At 48.2% G+C, this 23,389-nt stretch overlaps 10 non-coding genes across 10 annotated transcripts; all 10 read right to left on the reverse strand.

Annotated features, from left to right (window-relative positions):
• Nucleotides 1-540: 540 nt before the first annotated feature.
• On the reverse strand, nt 541-660 carry trnal-uaa (transfer RNA leucine (anticodon UAA)). Its single transcript has 2 exons — nt 623-660; nt 541-586 (listed from the first exon to the last, which is right to left on the reverse strand). It is a non-coding gene; the product is annotated as a tRNA-Leu (tRNA).
• A 1,875-nt stretch (nt 661-2,535) lies between these two features.
• Nucleotides 2,536-2,655, reverse strand: trnal-uaa (transfer RNA leucine (anticodon UAA)). Its single transcript has 2 exons — nt 2,618-2,655; nt 2,536-2,581 (listed from the first exon to the last, which is right to left on the reverse strand). It is a non-coding gene; the product is annotated as a tRNA-Leu (tRNA).
• Nucleotides 2,656-4,549: 1,894 nt separating this feature from the next.
• On the reverse strand, nt 4,550-4,669 carry trnal-uaa (transfer RNA leucine (anticodon UAA)). The gene is made up of 2 exons: nt 4,632-4,669; nt 4,550-4,595 (listed from the first exon to the last, which is right to left on the reverse strand). It is a non-coding gene; the product is annotated as a tRNA-Leu (tRNA).
• A 1,870-nt stretch (nt 4,670-6,539) lies between these two features.
• trnal-uaa (transfer RNA leucine (anticodon UAA)) lies at nt 6,540-6,659 on the reverse strand. The gene is made up of 2 exons: nt 6,622-6,659; nt 6,540-6,585 (listed from the first exon to the last, which is right to left on the reverse strand). It is a non-coding gene; the product is annotated as a tRNA-Leu (tRNA).
• A 1,877-nt stretch (nt 6,660-8,536) lies between these two features.
• On the reverse strand, nt 8,537-8,656 carry trnal-uaa (transfer RNA leucine (anticodon UAA)). Its single transcript has 2 exons — nt 8,619-8,656; nt 8,537-8,582 (listed from the first exon to the last, which is right to left on the reverse strand). It is a non-coding gene; the product is annotated as a tRNA-Leu (tRNA).
• Nucleotides 8,657-10,514: 1,858 nt separating this feature from the next.
• trnal-uaa (transfer RNA leucine (anticodon UAA)) lies at nt 10,515-10,634 on the reverse strand. Its single transcript has 2 exons — nt 10,597-10,634; nt 10,515-10,560 (listed from the first exon to the last, which is right to left on the reverse strand). It is a non-coding gene; the product is annotated as a tRNA-Leu (tRNA).
• Nucleotides 10,635-12,493: 1,859 nt separating this feature from the next.
• Nucleotides 12,494-12,613, reverse strand: trnal-uaa (transfer RNA leucine (anticodon UAA)). The gene is made up of 2 exons: nt 12,576-12,613; nt 12,494-12,539 (listed from the first exon to the last, which is right to left on the reverse strand). It is a non-coding gene; the product is annotated as a tRNA-Leu (tRNA).
• Nucleotides 12,614-14,479: 1,866 nt separating this feature from the next.
• trnal-uaa (transfer RNA leucine (anticodon UAA)) lies at nt 14,480-14,599 on the reverse strand. The gene is made up of 2 exons: nt 14,562-14,599; nt 14,480-14,525 (listed from the first exon to the last, which is right to left on the reverse strand). It is a non-coding gene; the product is annotated as a tRNA-Leu (tRNA).
• A 1,858-nt stretch (nt 14,600-16,457) lies between these two features.
• On the reverse strand, nt 16,458-16,577 carry trnal-uaa (transfer RNA leucine (anticodon UAA)). Its single transcript has 2 exons — nt 16,540-16,577; nt 16,458-16,503 (listed from the first exon to the last, which is right to left on the reverse strand). It is a non-coding gene; the product is annotated as a tRNA-Leu (tRNA).
• Nucleotides 16,578-22,352: 5,775 nt separating this feature from the next.
• trnal-uaa (transfer RNA leucine (anticodon UAA)) lies at nt 22,353-22,472 on the reverse strand. The gene is made up of 2 exons: nt 22,435-22,472; nt 22,353-22,398 (listed from the first exon to the last, which is right to left on the reverse strand). It is a non-coding gene; the product is annotated as a tRNA-Leu (tRNA).
• Between the last annotated feature and the right edge of the window lie 917 nt (nt 22,473-23,389).

A 23,389-nucleotide genomic window follows, 5' to 3' on the forward strand; every position in this document is an offset into this window, starting at 1 on the left:
GCTGAGCAGGTGCTGCTCGATAGCCCTGTTGGTGAGCCCTTCCATCACTTTTCCGAGGATTGGGAAGAGATAGACGGGAGTGGAATTTGCTGATTTGGATTTGTCCTGCTTTTTATGTGCAGGAAATACCTGGATAATTTGGCAGATGGCCAGGTAGATCCCAGTGTTGTCACTGTCCTGGGAGAACTTGGCTCGAGGAAGGGCATGTTGTGGAGCAGCAGCGTTCAGGAGCAGTGCCAGAATCTTGGCAGGGCCCATAGCCTTTGCAGTGTCCAGTGTCTTTTGATGTGAGACGGAGTGAATGTAATTGTTTGAAGAATGGTGTGCGTGATGGTGGGGAGCACAGGAGGAGACTGAGGAAGATGATCCAGTGGGCACTTGCGTCTGAAGATTGTTGTAAATGCCTGAGCCTTATCTTTGAAACCGAGGGGTTGGACTCTTCCATGTTTGGGAAGGGGGAGTGACTCCTCTCCAAGAAGATGTGAAATTTGGGGGGAGTGTGTGGGTGTGGGAAGGTTTGTTTGGGGAAAATGGGAGAAATGTCAGGAGTGGGATTTGAACCCACGCCCCTAGAAAGGGACCAGAATTCACAAGGCCAGATGCAAAGCAAGGACTAACACTCCTTAAGTCTGGCGCCTTAGACCACTCGGCCATCCTGACAGGATGGTGACTTCTGATCTCTTTCTCACTCTGCACAGTTAGTCACCTTGCCCTTGTGCAGACACAAAATACAATTCCGCATTTCTGCAGCTCCCTTGCATTCACACTCAACAACAATCCCTCATATAGAGTCTGTCTCTCTCTCTCTCTCACACACTCTCTCTCACACACACACACACACACACACAATCTCTCTCACACACATACACAAATTGTCTCTCTCTTTCACACACACACTCACACTCTCAGTTTCTCTCACACACACAAATTCTCACTCCCTCTCTATCTCTCACGCACATTAACACATTCTCTCTCACATGAACAGACAAACACACACTCTCTATCATACACACTCTCAGTCTCTCACACACACACTCACACACACACACGCACACCCTTTCTCTCTTTCACACACACACTCTCTCACATGCGCACACAAACACACACTCTCTATCACACACACTCTCACTCTTTCTGTCTCACTCACACACAACCACACTCTCTCACAAAAATAAGACTCTCTCTCACGCACAAACAAATTCTCTCTCTCTCTTTCACACACACACCGACATGCACTCACACTCACTCTCTCTCACACAGACAAACACCCTCTCTCACACACACAAAATCTCCCTCTCTCTCTCTCTCTCTCACACACACACACATTCTCTCTCTCTCTCACACATACACTCACTCTCTCACATGCACACACACACTCTCTCTCTCACACACACACTCAAACATACTCTCTCACACACATACAAATTCTCCCTCTCTCTGTCACACACATGCACGCTGACACACTCACTCTCTCTCTCACACACACACACACACACACTCCCTCACACACACACACACTCTCCCTCATATACACACACTTTCGCTCTCTCTCTCACACACACAGTCTCTCCCTCACACACACACACTCTCTCTCTCACACACATTCTCTCTCACACACAAACACACTCTCACACACATACAAATTCTCCCTCTCTCTCTGTCACACACATACATGCTCACACAATCATACACACACACACACTCTGTCTCTCGCAGACACAAACACCCACACACTCACTTTCTCAGACACACACACTCCACACACACACACACACACACACACACACACACACACACAGACATATATAACTCTCACACACACACATAATGGCTTCCTCTCTCACGCGCTTACACACACTGTCTCTCACTCTCACATTCACACAATCACACAGACTTTCTCTCTCTCTCTCTCTCTCACACGGGCACAAACAAAATGAGGTCAGGAGCTGAGTGACCCTGGGGGATCCCAAACTGGGTGTCGCTGAGCAGGTTATTGCTGAGCAGGTGCTGCTCGATAGCCCTGTTGGTGAGCCCTTCCATCACTTTTCCGAGGATTGGGAAGAGATAGACGGGAGTGGAATTTGCTGATTTGGATTTGTCCTGCTTTTTATGTGCAGGAAATACCTGGATAATTTGGCAGATGGCCAGGTAGATCCCAGTGTTGTCACTGTCCTGGGAGAACTTGGCTCGAGGAAGGGCATGTTGTGGAGCAGCAGCGTTCAGGAGCAGTGCCAGAATCTTGGCAGGGCCCATAGCCTTTGCAGTGTCCAGTGTCTTTTGATGTGAGACGGAGTGAATGTAATTGTTTGAAGAATGGTGTGCGTGATGGTGGGGAGCACAGGAGGAGACTGAGGAAGATGATCCAGTGGGCACTTGCGTCTGAAGATTGTTGTAAATGCCTGAGCCTTATCTTTGAAACCGAGGGGTTGGACTCTTCCATGTTTGGGAAGGGGGAGTGACTCCTCTCCAAGAAGATGTGAAATTTGGGGGGAGTGTGTGGGTGTGGGAAGGTTTGTTTGGGGAAAATGGGAGAAATGTCAGGAGTGGGATTTGAACCCACGCCCCTAGAAAGGGACCAGAATTCAGAAGGCCAGATGCAGAGCAAGGACTAACACTCCTTAAGTCTGGCACCTTAGACCACTCGGCCATCCTGACAGGATGGTGACTTCTGATCTCTTTCTCACTCTGCACAGTTAGTCACCTTGCCCTTGTGCAGACACAAAATACAATTCCGCATTTCTGCAGCTCCCTTGCATTCACACTCAACAACAATCCCTCATATAGAGTCTGTCTCTCTCTCTCTCACACACTCTCTCTCTCACACACACACACACACACACAATCTCTCTCACACACATACACAAATTGTCTCTCTCTTTCACACACACACTCACACTCTCAGTTTCTCTCACACACACAAATTCTCACTCCCTCTCTATCTCTCACACACATTAACACATTCTCTCTCACATGAACAAACACACACTCTCTATCATACACACTCTCAGTCTCTCACACACACACTCACACACACACACGCACACCCTTTCTCTCTTTCACACACACACTCTCTCACATGCGCACACAAACACACACTCTCTATCACACACACTCTCACTCTTTCTGTCTCACTCACACACAAACACACTCTCTCACAAAAATAAGACTCTCTCTCACGCACAAACAAATTCTCTCTCTCTCTTTCACACACACACCGACATGCACTCACACTCACTCTCTCTCACACAGACAAACACCCTCTCTCACACACACAAAATCTCCCTCTCTCTCTCTCTCTCTCACACACACACACATTCTCTCTCTCTCTCACACATACACTCACTCTCTCACATGCACACACACACTCTCTCTCACACACACACACTCAAACATACTCTCTCACACACATACAAATTCTCCCTCTCTCTGTCACACACATGCATGCTGACACACTCACTCTCTCTCACACACACACACACACACCCCCTCACACACACACACTCACACACTCTCCCACATATACACACACTTTCGCTCACTCTCTCACACACACAGTCTCTCCCTCACACACACACACTCTCTCTCTCACACACATTCTCTCTCACACACAAACACACTCTCACACACATACAAATTCTCCCTCTCTCTCTGTCACACACATACATGCTCACACAATCATACACACACACACTCTCTGTCTCTCGCAGACACAAACACCCACACACTCACTTTCTCAGACACACACACACACACACACACACACACACACACACACACACACACACACACACACACACACACACACACAGACATATACAACTCTCACACACACACATAAAGGCTTCCTCTCTCACGCGCTTACACACACTGTCTCTCACTCTCACATTCACACACTCACACAGATTTTCTCTCTCTCTCTCTCTCTCTCTCACACAGGCACAAACAAAATGAGGTCAGGAGCTGAGTGACCCTGGGGGATCCCAAACTGGGTGTCGCTGAGCAGGTTATTGCTGAGCAGGTGCTGCTCGATAGCCCTGTTGGTGAGCCCTTCCATCACTTTTCCGAGGATTGGGAAGAGATAGACGGGAGTGGAATTGGCTGATTTGGATTTGTCCTGCTTTTTATGTGCAGGACATACCTGGATAATTTGGCAGATGGCCAGGTAGATCCCAGTGTTGTCACTGTCCTGGGAGAACTTGGCTCGAGGAAGGGCATGTTGTGGAGCAGCAGCGTTCAGGAGCAGTGCCAGAATCTTGGCAGGGCCCATAGCCTTTGTAGTGTCCAGTGTCTCTTGATGTGAGACGGAGTGAATGTAATTGTTTGAAGAATGGTGTGTGTGATGGTGGGGAGCACAGGAGGAGACTGAGGAAGATGATCCAGTGGGCACTTGCGTCTGAAGATTGTTGTAAATGCCTGAGCCTTATCTTTGAAACCGAGGGGTTGGACTCTTCCATGTTTGGGAAGGGGGAGTGACTCCTCTCCAAGAAGATGTGAAATTTAGGGGGAGTGTGTGGGTGTGGGAAGGTTTGTTTGGGTAAAATGGGAGAAATGTCAGGAGTGGGATTTGAACCCACTCCCCTAGAAAGGGACCAGAATTCACAAGGCCAGATGCAGAGAAAGGACTAACACTCCTTAAGTCGGGCGCCTTAGACCACTCGGCCATCCTGACAGGATGGCGATTCCTGATCTCTTTCTCACTCTGCACAGTTAGTCACCTTGCCCTTGTGCAGACACAAAATACAATTCCGCATTTCTGCAGCTCCCTTGCATTCACACTAAACAACAATCCCTCATATAGAGTCTGTCTCTCTCTCTCTCACACACTCTCTCTCACACACACTCTCTCTCACACACACACACACACACACAATCTCTCTCACACACATACACAAATTGTCTCTCTCTTTCACACACACACTCACACTCTCAGTTTCTCTCACACACACAAATTCTCACTCCCTCGCTATCTCTCACGCACATTAACACATTCTCTCTCACATGAACCGACAAACACACACTCTCTATCATACACACTCTCACTCTCTCACACACACACTCACACACACACACGCACACCCTTTCTCTCTTTCACACACACACTCTCTCACATGCGCACACAAACACACACTCTCTATCACACACACTCTCACTCTTTCTGTCTCACTCACACACAAACACACTCTCTCACAAAAATAAGACTCTCTCTCACGCACAAACAAATTCTCTCTCTCTCTTTCACACACACACCGACATGCACTCACACTCACTCTCTCTCACACAGACAAACACACTCTCTCACACACACAAAATCTCCCTCTCTCTCTCTCTCTCTCACACACACACACATTCTCTCTCTCTCTCACACATACACTCACTCTCTCACATGCACACACACACTCTCTCTCACACACACACACTCAAACATACTCTCTCACACACATACAAATTCTCCCTCTCTCTGTCACACACATGCATGCTGACACACTCACTCTCTCTCTCTCACACACACACACACTCCCTCACACACACACACTCACACACTCTCCCTCATATACACACACTTTCTCTCTCTCTCTCACACACACAGTCTCTCCCTCACACACACACACACTCTCTCTCACACACATTCTCTCTCACACACAAACACACTCTCACACACATACAAATTCTCCCTCTCTCTCTGTCACACACATACATGCTCACACACTCATACACACACACACTCTCTGTCTCTCGCAGACACAAACACCCACACACTCACTTTCTCACACACACACACACACACACACACACACACACAGACATATACAACTCTCACACACACACATAAAGGCTTCCTCTCTCACGCGCTTACACACACTGTCTCTCACTCTCACATTCACACACTCACACAGACTTTCTCTCTCTCTCTCTCTCTCTCACACAGGCACAAACAAAATGAGGTCAGGAGCTGAGTGACCCTGGGGGATCCCAAACTGGGTGTCGCTGAGCAGGTTATTGCTGAGCAGGTGCTGCTCGATAGCCCTGTTGGTGAGCCCTTCCATCACTTTTCCGAGGATTGGGAAGAGATAGACGGGAGTGGAATTGGCTGATTTGGATTTGTCCTGCTTTTTATGTGCAGGACATACCTGGATAATTTGGCAGATGGCCAGGTAGATCCCAGTGTTGTCACTGTCCTGGGAGAACTTGGCTCGAGGAAGGGCATGTTGTGGAGCAGCAGCGTTCAGGAGCAGTGCCAGAATCTTGGCAGGGCCCATAGCCTTTGTAGTGTCCAGTGTCTCTTGATGTGAGACGGAGTGAATGTAATTGTTTGAAGAATGGTGTGTGTGATGGTGGGGAGCACAGGAGGAGACTGAGGAAGATGATCCAGTGGGCACTTGCGTCTGAAGATTGTTGTAAATGCCTGAGCCTTATCTTTGAAACCGAGGGGTTGGACTCTTCCATGTTTGGGAAGGGGGAGTGACTCCTCTCCAAGAAGATGTGAAATTTGGGGGGAGTGTGTGGGTGTGGGAAGGTTTGTTTGGGGAAAATGGGAGAAATGTCAGGAGTGGGATTTGAACCCACGCCCCTAGAAAGGGACCAGAATTCACAAGGCCAGATGCAGAGAAAGGACTAACACTCCTTAAGTCTGGCGCCTTAGACCACTCGGCCATCCTGACAGGATGGTGATTCCTGATCTCTTTCTCACTCTGCACAGTTAGTCACCTTGCCCTTGTGCAGACACAAAATACAATTCCGCATTTCTGCAGCTCCCTTGCATTCACACTAAACAACAATCCCTCATATAGAGTCTGTCTCTCTCTCTCTCACACACTCTCTCACACACACACTCTCTCTCACACACACACACACACAATCTCTCTCACACACATACACAAATTGTCTCTCTCTTTCACACACACACTCACACTCTCAGTTTCTCTCACACACACAAATTCTCACTCCCTCTCTATCTCTCACGCACATTAACACATTCTCTCTCACATGAACAGACAAACACACACTCTCTATCATACACACTCTCAGTCTCTCACACACACACTCACACACACACACGCACACCCTTTCTCTCTTTCACACACACACTCTCTCACATGCGCACACAAACACACACTCTCTATCACACACACTCTCACTCTTTCTGTCTCACTCACACACAAACACACTCTCTCACAAAAATAAGACTCTCTCTCATGCACAAACAAATTCTCTCTCTCTCTCACACACACACCGACATGCACTCACACTCACTCTCTCTCACACAGACAAACACACTCTCTCACACACACAAAATCTCCCTCTCTCTCTCTCTCTCTCACACACACACACATTCTCTCTCTCTCTCACACATACACTCACTCTCTCACATGCACACACACACTCTCTCTCACACACACACACTCAAACATACTCTCTCACACACATACAAATTCTCCCTCTCTCTGTCACACACATGCATGCTGACACACTCACTCTCTCTCTCTCACACACACACACACTCCCTCACACACACACACTCACACACTCTCCCTCATATACACGCACTTTCTCTCTCTCTCTCACACACACAGTCTCTCCCTCACACACACACACTCTCTCTCTCACACACATTCTCTCTCACACACAAACACACTCTCACACACATACAAATTCTCCCTCTCTCTCTGTCACACACATACATGCTCACACAATCATACACACACACACACTCTGTCTCTCGCAGACACAAACACCCACACACTCACTTTCTCAGACACACACACTCCACCCACACACACACACACACACACACACACACAGACATATACAACTCTCACACACACACATAAAGGCTTCCTCTCTCACGCGCTTACACACACTGTCTCTCACTCTCACATTCACACACTCACACAGACTTTCTCTCTCTCTCTCTCTCTCACACAGGCACAAACAAAATGAGGTCAGGAGCTGAGTGACCCTGGGGGATCCCAAACTGGGTGTCGCTGAGCAGGTTATTGCTGAGCAGGTGCTGCTCGATAGCCCTGTTGGTGAGCCCTTCCATCACTTTTCCGAGGATTGGGAAGAGATAGACGGGAGTGGAATTTGCTGATTTGGATTTGTCCTGCTTTTTATGTGCAGGACATACCTGGATAATTTGGCAGATGGCCAGGTAGATCCCAGTGTTGTCACTGTCCTGGGAGAACTTGGCTCGAGGAAGGGCATGTTGTGGAGCAGCAGCGTTCAGGAGCAGTGCCAGAATCTTGGCAGGGCCCATAGCCTTTGCAGTGTCCAGTGTCTTTTGATGTGAGACGGAGTGAATGTAATTGTTTGAAGAATGGTGTGTGTGATGGTGGGGAGCACAGGAGGAGACTGAGGAAGATGATCCAGTGGGCACTTGCGTCTGAAGATTGTTGTAAATGCCTGAGCCTTATCTTTGAAACCGAGGGGTTGGACTCTTCCATGTTTGGGAAGGGGGAGTGACTCCTCTCCAAGAAGATGTGAAATTTGGGGGGAGTGTGTGGGTGTGGGAAGGTTTGTTTGGGGAAAATGGGAGAAATGTCAGGAGTGGGATTTGAACCCACGCCCCTAGAAAGGGACCAGAATTCACAAGGCCAGATGCAGAGCAAAGACTAACACTCCTTAAGTCTGGCGCCTTAGACCACTCGGCCATCCTGACAGGATGGTGACTTCTCATCTCTTTCTCACTCTGCACAGTTAGTCACCTTGCCCTTGTGCAGACACAAAATACAATTCCGCATTTCTGCAGCTCCCTTGCATTCACACTCAACAACAATCCCTCATATAGAGTCTGTCTCTCTCTCTCTCACACACTCTCTCTCACACACACACACACACACACACAATCTCTCTCACACACATACACAAATTGTCTCTCTCTGTCACACACACACTCACACTCTCAGTTTCTCTCACACACACAAATTCTCACTCCCTCGCTATCTCTCACGCACATTAACACATTCTCTCTCACATGAACAGACAAACACACACTCTCTATCATACACACTCTCAGTCTCTCACACACACACTCACACACACACACGCACACCCTTTCTCTCTTTCACACGCACACTCTCTCACATGCGCACACAAACACACACTCTCTATCACACACACTCTCACTCTTTCTGTCTCACTCACACACAAACACACTCTCTCACAAAAATAAGACTCTCTCTCACGCACAAACAAATTCTCTCTCTCTCTTTCACACACACACCGACATGCACTCACACTCACTCTCTCTCACACAGACAAACACACTCTCTCACACACACAAAATCTCCCTCTCTCTCTCTCTCTCTCACACACACACACATTCTCTCTCTCTCTCACACATACACTCACTCTCTCACATGCACACACACACTCTCTCTCACACACACACACTCAAACATACTCTCTCACACACATACAAATTCTCCCTCTCTCTGTCACACACATGCATGCTGACACACTCACTCTCTCTCTCACACACACACACTCCCTCACACACACACACTCACACACTCTCCCTCATATACACACACTTTCGCTCTCTCTCTCACACACACAGTCTCTCCCTCACACACACACACTCTCTCTCTCACACACATTCTCTCTCACACACAAACACACTCTCACACACATACAAATTCTCCCTCTCTCTCTGTCACACACATACATGCTCACACAATCATACACACACACACTCTCTGTCTCTCGCAGACACAAACACCCACACACTCACTTTCTCAGACACACACACACACACACACACACACACACACACACACAGACATATACAACTCTCACACACACACATAAAGGCTTCCTCTCTCACGCGCTTACACACACTGTCTCTCACTCTCACATTCACACACTCACACAGACTTTCTCTCTCTCTCTCTCTCTCACACAGGCACAAACAAAATGAGGTCAGGAGCTGAGTGACCCTGGGGGATCCCAAACTGGGTGTCGCTGAGCAGGTTATTGCTGAGCAGGTGCTGCTCGATAGCCCTGTTGGTGAGCCCTTCCATCACTTTTCCGAGGATTGGGAAGAGATAGACGGGAGTGGAATTTGCTGATTTGGATTTGTCCTGCTTTTTATGTGCAGGACATACCTGGATAATTTGGCAGATGGCCAGGTAGATCCCAGTGTTGTCACTGTCCTGGGAGAACTTGGCTCGAGGAAGGGCATGTTGTGGAGCAGCAGCGTTCAGGAGCAGTGCCAGAATCTTGGCAGGGCCCATAGCCTTTGCAGTGTCCAGTGTCTTTTGATGTGAGACGGAGTGAATGTAATTGTTTGAAGAATGGTGTGCGTGATGGTGGGGAGCACAGGAGGAGACTGAGGAAGATGATCCAGTGGGCACTTGCGTCTGAAGATTGTTGTAAATGCCTGAGCCTTATCTTTGAAACCGAGGGGTTGGACTCTTCCATGTTTGGGAAGGGGGAGTGACTCCTCTCCAAGAAGATGTGAAATTTGGGGGGAGTGTGTGGGTGTGGGAAGGTTTGTTTGGGGAAAATGGGAGAAATGTCAGGAGTGGGATTTGAACCCACGCCCCTAGAAAGGGACCAGAATTCACAAGGCCAGATGCAGAGCAAGGACTAACACTCCTTAAGTCTGGCGCCTTAGACCACTCGGCCATCCTGACAGGATGGTGACTTCTGATCTCTTTCTCACTCTGCACAGTTAGTCACCTTGCCCTTGTGCAGACACAAAATACAATTCCGCATTTCTGCAGCTCCCTTGCATTCACACTCAACAACAATCCCTCATATAGAGTCTGTCTCTCTCTCTCTCACACACTCTCTCTCACACACACACACACACACACAATCTCTCTCACACACATACACAAATTGTCTCTCTCTTTCACACACACACTCACACTCTCAGTTTCTCTCACACACACAAATTCTCACTCCCTCGCTATCTCTCACGCACATTAACACATTCTCTCTCACATGAACAGACAAACACACACTCTCTATCATACACACTCTCAGTCTCTCACACACACACTCACACACACACACGCACACCCTTTCTCTCTTTCACACACACACTCTCTCACATGCGCACACAAACACACACTCTCTATCACACACACTCTCACTCTTTCTGTCTCACTCACACACAAACACACTCTCTCACAAAAATAAGACTCTCTCTCACGCACAAACAAATTCTCTCTCTCTCTTTCACACACACACCGACATGCACTCACACTCACTCTCTCTCACACAGACAAACACCCTCTCTCACACACACAAAATCTCCCTCTCTCTCTCTCTCTCTCACACACACACACATTCTCTCTCTCTCTCACACATACACTCACTCTCTCACATGCACACACACACTCTCTCTCACACACACACACTCAAACATACTCTCTCACACACATACAAATTCTCCCTCTCTCTGTCACACACATGCATGCTGACACACTCACTCTCTCTCTCACACACACACACACTCCCTCACACACACACACTCACACACTCTCCCTCATATACACACACTTTCGCTCACTCTCTCACACACACAGTCTCTCCCTCACACACACACACTCTCTCTCTCACACACATTCTCTCTCACACACAAACACACTCTCACACACATACAAATTCTCCCTCTCTCTCTGTCACACACATACATGCTCACACAATCATACACACACACACTCTCTGTCTCTCGCAGACACAAACACCCACACACTCACTTTCTCAGACACACACACACACACACACACACACACACACACACAGACATATATAACTCTCACACGCACACATAATGGCTTCCTCTCTCACGCGCTTACACACACTGTCTCTCACTCTCACATTCACACACTCACACAGACTTTCTCTCTCTCTCTCTCTCTCTCTCACACAGGCACAAACAAAATGAGGTCAGGAGCTGAGTGACCCTGGGGGATCCCAAACTGGGTGTCGCTGAACAGGTTATTGCTGAGCAGGTGCTGCTCGATAGCCCTGTTGGTGAGCCCTTCCATCACTTTTCCGAGGATTGGGAAGAGATAGACGGGAGTGGAATTGGCTGATTTGGATTTGTCCTGCTTTTTATGTGCAGGACATACCTGGATAATTTGGCAGATGGCCAGGTAGATCCCAGTGTTGTCACTGTCCTGGGAGAACTTGGCTCGAGGAAGGGCATGTTGTGGAGCAGCAGCGTTCAGGAGCAGTGCCAGAATCTTGGCAGGGCCCATAGCCTTTGTAGTGTCCAGTGTCTCTTGATGTGAGACGGAGTGAATGTAATTGTTTGAAGAATGGTGTGCGTGATGGTGGGGAGCACAGGAGGAGACTGAGGAAGATGATCCAGTGGGCACTTGCGTCTGAAGATTGTTGTAAATGCCTGAGCCTTATCTTTGAAACCGAGGGGTTGGACTCTTCCATGTTTGGGAAGGGGGAGTGACTCCTCTCCAAGAAGATGTGAAATTTGGGGGAGTGTGTGGGTGTGGGAAGGTTTGTTTGGGGAAAATGGGAGAAATGTCAGGAGTGGGATTTGAACCCACGCCCCTAGAAAGGGACCAGAATTCACAAGGCCAAAGGCAGAGCAAGGACTAGCACTCGTTAAGTCCGGCGCCTTAGACCACTCGGCCATACTGACAGGATGGTGATTCCTGATCTCGTTCTCACTCTGCACAGTTAGTCACCTTGCCCTTGTGCAGACACAAAATACAATTCCGCATTTCTGCAGCTCCCTTGCATTCACACTCAACAACAATCCCTCATATAGAGTCTGTCTCTCTCTCACACACTCTCTCTCTCTCACACACACACACACACAATCTCTCTCACACACATACACAAATTGTCTCTCTCTTTCACACACACACTCACACTCTCAGTTTCTCTCACACACACAAATTCTCACTCCCTCTCTATCTCTCACGCACATTAACACATTCTCTCTCACATGAACAGACAAACACACACTCTCTATCATACACACTCTCAGTCTCTCACACACACACTCACACACACACACGCACACCCTTTCTCTCTTTCACACACACACTCTCTCACATGCGCACACAAACACACACTCTCTATCACACACACTCTCACTCTTTCTGTCTCACTCACACACAAACACACTCTCTCACAAAAATAAGACTCTCTCTCATGCACAAACAAATTCTCTCTCTCTCTCACACACACACCGACATGCACTCACACTCACTCTCTCTCACACAGACAAACACACTCTCTCACACACACAAAATCTCCCTCTCTCTCTCTCTCTCTCACACACACACACATTCTCTCTCTCTCTCACACATACACTCACTCTCTCACATGCACACACACACTCTCTCTCACACACACACACTCAAACATACTCTCTCACACACATACAAATTCTCCCTCTCTCTGTCACACACATGCATGCTGACACACTCACTCTCTCTCTCTCACACACACACACACTCCCTCACACACACACACTCACACACTCTCCCTCATATACACGCACTCTCTCTCTCTCTCTCACACACACAGTCTCTCCCTCACACACACACACTCTCTCTCTCACACACATTCTCTCTCACACACAAACACACTCTCACACACATACAAATTCTCCCTCTCTCTCTGTCACACACATACATGCTCACACAATCATACACACACACACACTCTGTCTCTCTCAGACACAAACACCCACACACTCACTTTCTCAGACACACACACTCACACACACAAACACACACACACACACACACACACACAGACATATACAACTCTCACACACACACATAAAGGCTTCCTCTCTCACGCGCTTACACACACTGTCTCTCACTCTCACATTCACACACTCACACAGACTTTCTCTCTCTCTCTCTCTCTCTCACACAGGCACAAACAAAATGAGGTCAGGAGCTGAGTGACCCTGGGGGATCCCAAACTGGGTGTCGCTGAGCAGGTTATTGCTGAGCAGGTGCTGCTCGATAGCCCTGTTGGTGAGCCCTTCCATCACTTTTCCGAGGATTGGGAAGAGATAGACGGGAGTGGAATTGGCTGATTTGGATTTGTCCTGCTTTTTATGTGCAGGAAATACCTGGATAATTTGGCAGATGGCCAGGTAGATCCCAGTGTTGTCACTGTCCTGGGAGAACTTGGCTCGAGGAAGGGCATGTTGTGGAGCAGCAGCGTTCAGGAGCAGTGCCAGAATCTTGGCAGGGCCCATAGCCTTTGCAGTGTCCAGTGTCTTTTGATGTGAGACGGAGTGAATGTAATTGTTTGAAGAATGGTGTGCGTGATGGTGGGGAGCACAGGAGGAGACTGAGGAAGATGATCCAGTGGGCACTTGCGTCTGAAGATTGTTGTAAATGCCTGAGCCTTATCTTTGAAACCGAGGGGTTGGACTCTTCCATGTTTGGGAAGGGGGAGTGACTCCTCTCCAAGAAGATGTGAAATTTGGGGGGAGTGTGTGGGTGTGGGAAGGTTTGTTTGGGGAAAATGGGAGAAATGTCAGGAGTGGGATTTGAACCCACGCCCCTAGAAAGGGACCAGAATTCACAAGGCCAGATGCAGAGCAAAGACTAACACTCCTTAAGTCTGGCGCCTTAGACCACTCGGCCATCCTGACAGGATGGTGACTTCTCATCTCTTTCTCACTCTGCACAGTTAGTCACCTTGCCCTTGTGCAGACACAAAATACAATTCCGCATTTCTGCAGCTCCCTTGCATTCACACTCAACAACAATCCCTCATATAGAGTCTGTCTCTCTCTCTCTCACACACTCTCTCTCACACACACACACACACACACAATCTCTCTCACACACATACACAAAGTGTCTCTCTCTTTCACACACACACTCACACTCTCAGTTTCTCTCACACACACAAATTCTCACTCCCTCGCTATCTCTCACGCACATTAACACATTCTCTCTCACATGAACAGACAAACACACACTCTCTATCATACACACTCTCAGTCTCTCACACACACACTCACACACACACACGCACACCCTTTCTCTCTTTCACACGCACACTCTCTCACATGCGCACACAAACACACACTCTCTATCACACACACTCTCACTCTTTCTGTCTCACTCACACACAAACACACTCTCTCACAAAAATAAGACTCTCTCTCACGCACAAACAAATTCTCTCTCTCTCTTTCACACACACACCGACATGCACTCACACTCACTCTCTCTCACACAGACAAACACACTCTCTCACACACACAAAATCTCCCTCTCTCTCTCTCTCTCTCACACACACACACATTCTCTCTCTCTCTCACACATACACTCACTCTCTCACATGCACACACACACTCTCTCTCACACACACACACTCAAACATACTCTCTCACACACATACAAATTCTCCCTCTCTCTGTCACACACATGCATGCTGACACACTCACTCTCTCTCTCACACACACACACTCCCTCACACACACACACTCACACACTCTCCCTCATATACACACACTTTCGCTCTCTCTCTCACACACACAGTCTCTCCCTCACACACACACACTCTCTCTCTCACACACATTCTCTCTCACACACAAACACACTCTCACACACATACAAATTCTCCCTCTCTCTCTGTCACACACATACATGCTCACACAATCATACACACACACACTCTCTGTCTCTCGCAGACACAAACACCCACACACTCACTTTCTCAGACACACACACACACACACACACACACACACACACACAGACATATACAACTCTCACACGCACACATAATGGCTTCCTCTCTCACGCGCTTACACACACTGTCTCTCACTCTCACATTCACACACTCACACAGACTTTCTCTCTCTCTCTCTCTCTCTCTCACACAGGCACAAACAAAATGAGGTCAGGAGCTGAGTGACCCTGGGGGATCCCAAACTGGGTGTCGCTGAACAGGTTATTGCTGAGCAGGTGCTGCTCGATAGCCCTGTTGGTGAGCCCTTCCATCACTTTTCCGAGGATTGGGAAGAGATAGACGGGAGTGGAATTGGCTGAGTTGGATTTGTCCTGCTTTTTATGTGCAGGACATACCTGGATAATTTGGCAGATGGCCAGGTAGATCCCAGTGTTGTCACTGTCCTGGGAGAACTTGGCTCGAGGAAGGGCATGTTGTGGAGCAGCAGCGTTCAGGAGCAGTGCCAGAATCTTGGCAGGGCCCATAGCCTTTGTAGTGTCCAGTGTCTCTTGATGTGAGACGGAGTGAATGTAATTGTTTGAAGAATGGTGTGCGTGATGGTGGGGAGCACAGGAGGAGACTGAGGAAGATGATCCAGTGGGCACTTGCGTCTGAAGATTGTTGTAAATGCCTGAGCCTTATCTTTGAAACCGAGGGGTTGGACTCTTCCATGTTTGGGAAGGGGGAGTGACTCCTCTCCAAGAAGATGTGAAATTTGGGGGGAGTGTGTGGGTGTGGGAAGGTTTGTTTGGGGAAAATGGGAGAAATGTCAGGAGTGGGATTTGAACCCACGCCCCTAGAAAGGGACCAGAATTCACAAGGCCAAAGGCAGAGCAAGGACTAGCACTCGTTAAGTCCGGCGCCTTAGACCACTCGGCCATACTGACAGGATGGTGATTCCTGATCTCGTTCTCACTCTGCACAGTTAGTCACCTTGCCCTTGTGCAGACACAAAATACAATTCCGCATTTCTGCAGCTCCCTTGCATTTACACTAAACAACAATCCCTCATATAGACTCTGTCTCTCTCTCTCACACACTCTCTCTCACACACACACACACACACAATCTCTCTCACACACATACACAAATTGTCTCTCTCTTTCACACACACACTCACACTCTCAGTTTCTCTCACACACACAAATTCTCACTCCCTCTCTATCTCTCACGCACATTAACACATTCTCTCTCACATGAACCGACAAACACACACTCTCTATCATACACACTCTCAGTCTCTCACACACACACTCACACACACACACGCACACCCTTTCTCTCTTTCACACACACACTCTCTCACATGCGCACACAAACACACACTCTCTATCACACACACTCTCACTCTTTCTGTCTCACTCACACACAAACACACTCTCTCACAAAAATAAGACTCTCTCTCACGCACAAACAAATTCTCTCTCTCTCTTTCACACACACACCGACATGCACTCACACTCACTCTCTCTCACACAGACAAACACACTCTCTCACACACACAAAATCTCCCTCTCTCTCTCTCTCTCTCACACACACACACATTCTCTCTCTCTCTCACACAGACACTCACTCTCTCACATGCACACACACACTCTCTCTCACACACACACACTCAAACATACTCTCTCACACACATACAAATTCTCCCTCTCTCTGTCACACACATGCATGCTGACACACTCACTCTCTCTCTCACACACACACACACACACTCCCTCACACACACACACTCACACACTCTCCCTCATATACACACACTTTCGCTCACTCTCTCACACACACAGTCTCTCCCTCACACACACACACTCTCTCTCTCACACACATTCTCTCTCACACACAAACACACTCTCACACACATACAAATTCTCCCTCTCTCTCTGTCACACACATACATGCTCACACAATCATACACACACACACTCTCTGTCTCTCGCAGACACAAACACCCACACACTCACTTTCTCAGACACACACACAACACACACACACACACACACAGACACACAACTCTCACACACACACATAAAGGCTTCCTCTCTCACGCGCTTACACACACTGTCTCTCACTCTCACATTCACACACTCACACAGACTTTCTCTCTCTCTCTCTCTCTCACACAGGCACAAACAAAATGAGGTCAGGAGCTGAGTGACCCTGGGGGATCCCAAACTGGGTGTCGCTGAGCAGGTTATTGCTGAGCAGGTGCTGCTCGATAGCCCTGTTGGTGAGCCCTTCCATCACTTTTCCGAGGATTGGGAAGAGATAGACGGGAGTGGAATTTGCTGATTTGGATTTGTCCTGCTTTTTATGTGCAGGAAATACCTGGATAATTTGGCAGATGGCCAGGTAGATCCCAGTGTTGTCACTGTCCTGGGAGAACTTGGCTCGAGGAAGGGCATGTTGTGGAGCAGCAGCGTTCAGGAGCAGTGCCAGAATCTTGGCAGGGCCCATAGCCTTTGCAGTGTCCAGTGTCTTTTGATGTGAGACGGAGTGAATGTAATTGTTTGAAGAATGGTGTGCGTGATGGTGGGGAGCACAGGAGGATGATCCAGTGGGCACTTGCGTCTGAAGATTGTTGTAAATGCCTGAGCCTTATCTTTGAAACCGAGGGGTTGGACTCTTCCATGTTTGGGAAGGGGGAGTGACTCCTCTCCAAGAAGATGTGAAATTTGGGGGAGTGTGTGGGTGTGGGAAGGTTTGTTTGGGGAAAAAGGGAGAAATGTCAGGAGTGGGATTTGAACCCACGCCCCTAGAAAGGGACCAGAATTCACAAGGCCAGATGCAGAGCAAGGACTAACACTCCTTAAGTCGGGCACCTTAGACCACGCGGCCATCCTGACAGGATGGTGATGCCCACTCTCTTTCTCACTCTGCACAGTTAGTCACCTTGCCCTTGTGCAGACACAAAATACAATTCCGCATTTCTGCAGCTCCCTTGCATTCACACTCAACAACAATCCCTCATATAGAGTCTGTCTCTCTCTCTCTCACACACTCTCTCTCTCACACACACACACACACACAATCTCTCTCACACACATACACAAATTGTCTCTCTCTTTCACACACACACTCACACTCTCAGTTTCTCTCACACACACAAATTCTCACTCCCTCTCTATCTCTCACGCACATTAACACATTCTCTCTCACATGAACAGACAAACACACACTCTCTATCATACACACTCTCAGTCTCTCACACACACACTCACACACACACACGCACACCCTTTCTCTCTTTCACACACACACTCCCTCACATGCGCACACAAACACACACTCTCTATCACACACACTCTCACTCTTTCTGTCTCACTCACACACAAACACACTCTCTCACAAAAATAAGACTCTCTCTCACGCACAAACAAATTCTCTCTCTCTCTTTCACACACACACCGACATGCACTCACACTCACTCTCTCTCACACAGACAAACACACTCTCTCACACACACAAAATCTCCCTCTCTCTCTCTCTCACACACACACACATTCTCTCTCTCTCTCACACATACACTCACTCTCTCACATGCACACACACACTCTCTCTCACACACACACACTCAAACATACTCTCTCACACACATACAAATTCTCCCTCTCTCTGTCACACACATGCATGCTGACACACTCACTCTCTCTCTCACACACACACACACACACTCCCTCACACACACACACTCACACACTCTCCCTCATATACACACACTTTCGCTCTCTCTCTCACACACACAGTCTCTCCCTCACACACACACACTCTCTCTCTCACACACATTCTCTCTCACACACAAACACACACTCACACACACATACAAATTCTCCCTCTCTCTCTGTCACACACATACATGCTCACACAATCATACACACACACACTCTCTGTCTCTCGCAGACACAAACACCCACACACTCACTTTCTCAGACACACACACACCACACACACACACACACAACACATATACAACTCTCACACACACACATAAAGGCTTCCTCTCTCACGCGCTTACACACACTGTCTCTCACTCTCACATTCACACACTCACACACAGACTTTCTCTCTCTCTCTCTCTCTCACACAGGCACAAACAAAATGAGGTCAGGAGCTGAGTGACCCTGGGGGATCCCAAACTGGGTGTCGCTGAGCAGGTTATTGCTGAGCAGGTGCTGCTCGATAGCCCTGTTGGTGAGCCCTTCCATCACTTTTCCGAGGATTGGGAAGAGATAGACGGGAGTGGAATTTGCTGAGTTGGATTTGTCCTGCTTTTTATGTGCAGGACATACCTGGATAATTTGGCAGATGGCCAGGTAGATCCCAGTGTTGTCACTGTCCTGGGAGAACTTGGCTCGAGGAAGGGCATGTTGTGGAGCAGCAGCGTTCAGGAGCAGTGCCAGAATCTTGGCAGGGCCCATAGCCTTTGTAGTGTCCAGTGTCTCTTGATGTGAGACGGAGTGAATGTAATTGTTTGAAGAATGGTGTGTGTGATGGTGGGGAGCACAGGAGGAGACTGAGGAAGATGATCCAGTGGGCACTTGCGTCTGAAGATTGTTGTAAATGCCTGAGCCTTATCTTTGAAACCGAGGGGTTGGACTCTTCCATGTTTGGGAAGGGGAGTGACTCCTCTCCAAGAAGATGTGAAATTTGGGGGGAGTGTGTGGGTGTGGGAAGGTTTGTTTGGGGAAAATGGGAGAAATGTCAGGAGTGGGATTTGAACCCACGCCCCTAGAAAGGGACCAGAATTCACAAGGCCAGATGCAGAGCAAGGACTAACACTCCTTAAGTCGGGCACCTTAGACCACGCGGCCATCCTGACAGGATGGTGATGCCCACTCTCTTTCTCACTCTGCACAGTTAGTCACCTGCCCTTGTGCAGACACAAAATACAATTCCGCATTTCTGCAGCTCCCTTGCATTCACACTCAACAACAATCCCTCATATAGAGTCTCTCTCTCTCTCTCACACACACTCTCTCTCACACACACACACACACAACAATCTCTCTCACACACATACACAAATTGTCTCTCTCTTTCACACACACTCACACTCTCAGTTTCTCTCACACACACACAATTCTCACTCCCTCTCTATCTCTCACACACATTAACACATTCTCTCTCACATGAACAGACAAACACACACTCTCTATCATACACACTCTCAGTCTCTCACACACACACTCACACACACACACGCAACCCCTTTCTCTCTTTCACACACACACTCTCTCACATGCGCACACAAACACACACTCTCTATCACACACACTCTCACTCTTTCTGTCTCACTCACACACAAACACACTCTCTCACAAAAATAAGACTCTCTCACACGCACAAACAAATTCTCTCTCTCACTTTCACACACACACCGACATGCACTCACACTCACTCTCTCTCACACAGACAAACACACTCTCTCACACACACAAAATCTCCCTCTCTCTCTCTCTCTCTCACACACACACACATTCTCTCTCTCTCTCACACATACACTCACTCTCTCACATGCACACACACACTCTCTCTCACACACACACACACTCAAACATACTCTCTCACACACATACAAATTCTCCCTCTCTCTGTCACACACATGCATGCTGACACACTCACTCTCTCTCACACACACACACACACACTCCCTCACACACACACACTCACACACTCTCCCTCATATACACACACTTTCGCTCTCTCTCTCACACACACAGTCTCTCCCTCACACACACACACTCTCTCTCTCACACACATTCTCTCTCACACACAAACACACTCTCACACACATACAAATTCTCCCTCTCTCTCTGTCACACACATACATGCTCACACAATCACACACACACACACTCTCTGTCTCTCACACACAAACACCCACACACTCACTTTCTCAGACACACACACACACACACACACACACACATGACATATACAACTCTCACACACACACATAAAGGCTTCCTCTCTCACGCGCTTACACACACTGTCTCTCACTCTCACATTCACACACTCACACAGACTTTCTCTCTCTCTCTCTCTCTCACACAGGCACAAACAAAATGAGGTCAGGAGCTGAGTGACCCTGGGGGATCCCAAACTGGGTGTCGCTGAGCAGGTTATTGCTGAGCAGGTGCTGCTCGATAGCCCTGTTGGTGAGCCCTTCCATCACTTTTCCGAGGATTGGGAAGAGATAGACGGGAGTGGAATTTGCTGATTTGGATTTGTCCTGCTTTTTATGTGCAGGACATACCTGGATAATTTGGCAGATGGCCAGGTAGATCCCAGTGTTGTCACTGTCCTGGGAGAACTTGGCTCGAGGAAGGGCATGTTGTGGAGCAGCAGCGTTCAGGAGCAGTGCCAGAATCTTGGCAGGGCCCATAGCCTTTGCAGTGTCCAGTGTCTTTTGATGTGAGACGGAGTGAATGTAATTGTTTGAAGAATGGTGTGTGTGATGGTGGGGAGCACAGGAGGAGACTGAGGAAGATGATCCAGTGGGCACTTGCGTCTGAAGATTGTTGTAAATGCCTGAGCCTTATCTTTGAAACCGAGGGGTTGGACTCTTCCATGTTTGGGAAGGGGAGTGACTCCTCTCCAAGAAGATGTGAAATTTGGGGGAGTGTGTGGGTGTGGGAAGGTTTGTTTGGGGAAAATGGGAGAAATGTCAGGAGTGGGATTTGAACCCACGCCCCTAGAAAGGGACCAGAATTCACAAGGCCAGATGCAGAGCAAGGACTAACACTCCTTAAGTCTGGCGCCTTAGACCACTCGGCCATCCTGACAGGATGGTGACTTCCGATCTCTTTCTCACTCTGCACAGTTAGTCTCCTTGCCCTTGTGCAGACACAAAATACAATTCCGCATTTCTGCAGCTCCCTTGCATTCACACTCAACAACAATCCCTCATATAGAGTCTGTCTCTCTCTCTCTCACACACTCTCTCTCACACACACACACACACACACAATCTCTCTCACACACATACACAAATTGTCTCTCTCTTTCACACACACACTCACACTCTCAGTTTCTCTCACACACACAAATTCTCACTCCCTCTCTATCTCTCACACACATTAACACATTCTCTCTCACATGAACAGACAAACACACACTCTCTATCATACACACTCTCAGTCTCTCACACACACACTCACACACACACACGCACACCCTTTCTCTCTTTCACACACACACTCTCTCACATGCGCACACAAACACACACTCTCTATCACACACACTCTCACTCTTTCTGTCTCACTCACACACAAACACACTCTCTCACAAAAATAAGACTCTCTCTCACGCACAAACAAATTCTCTCTCTCTCTTTCACACACACACCGACATGCACTCACACTCACTCTCTCTCACACAGACAAACACCCTCTCTCACACACACAAAATCTCCCTCTCTCTCTCTCTCTCTCTCACACACACACATTCTCTCTCTCTCTCACACATACACTCACTCTCTCACATGCACGCACACACTCTCTCTCACACACACACACTCAAACATACTCTCTCACACACATACAAATTCTCCCTCTCTCTGTCACACACATGCATGCTGACACACTCACTCTCTCTCTCACACACACACACTCCCTCACACACACACACTCACACACTCTCCCTCATATACACACACTTTCGCTCTCTCTCTCACACACACACAGTCTCTCCCTCACACACA

The sequence above is a fragment of the Hemiscyllium ocellatum genome, unplaced genomic scaffold (genome assembly GCF_020745735.1).
Source record: "Hemiscyllium ocellatum isolate sHemOce1 unplaced genomic scaffold, sHemOce1.pat.X.cur. scaffold_2853_pat_ctg1, whole genome shotgun sequence".
Classification (NCBI taxonomy): domain Eukaryota; kingdom Metazoa; phylum Chordata; class Chondrichthyes; order Orectolobiformes; family Hemiscylliidae; genus Hemiscyllium; species Hemiscyllium ocellatum.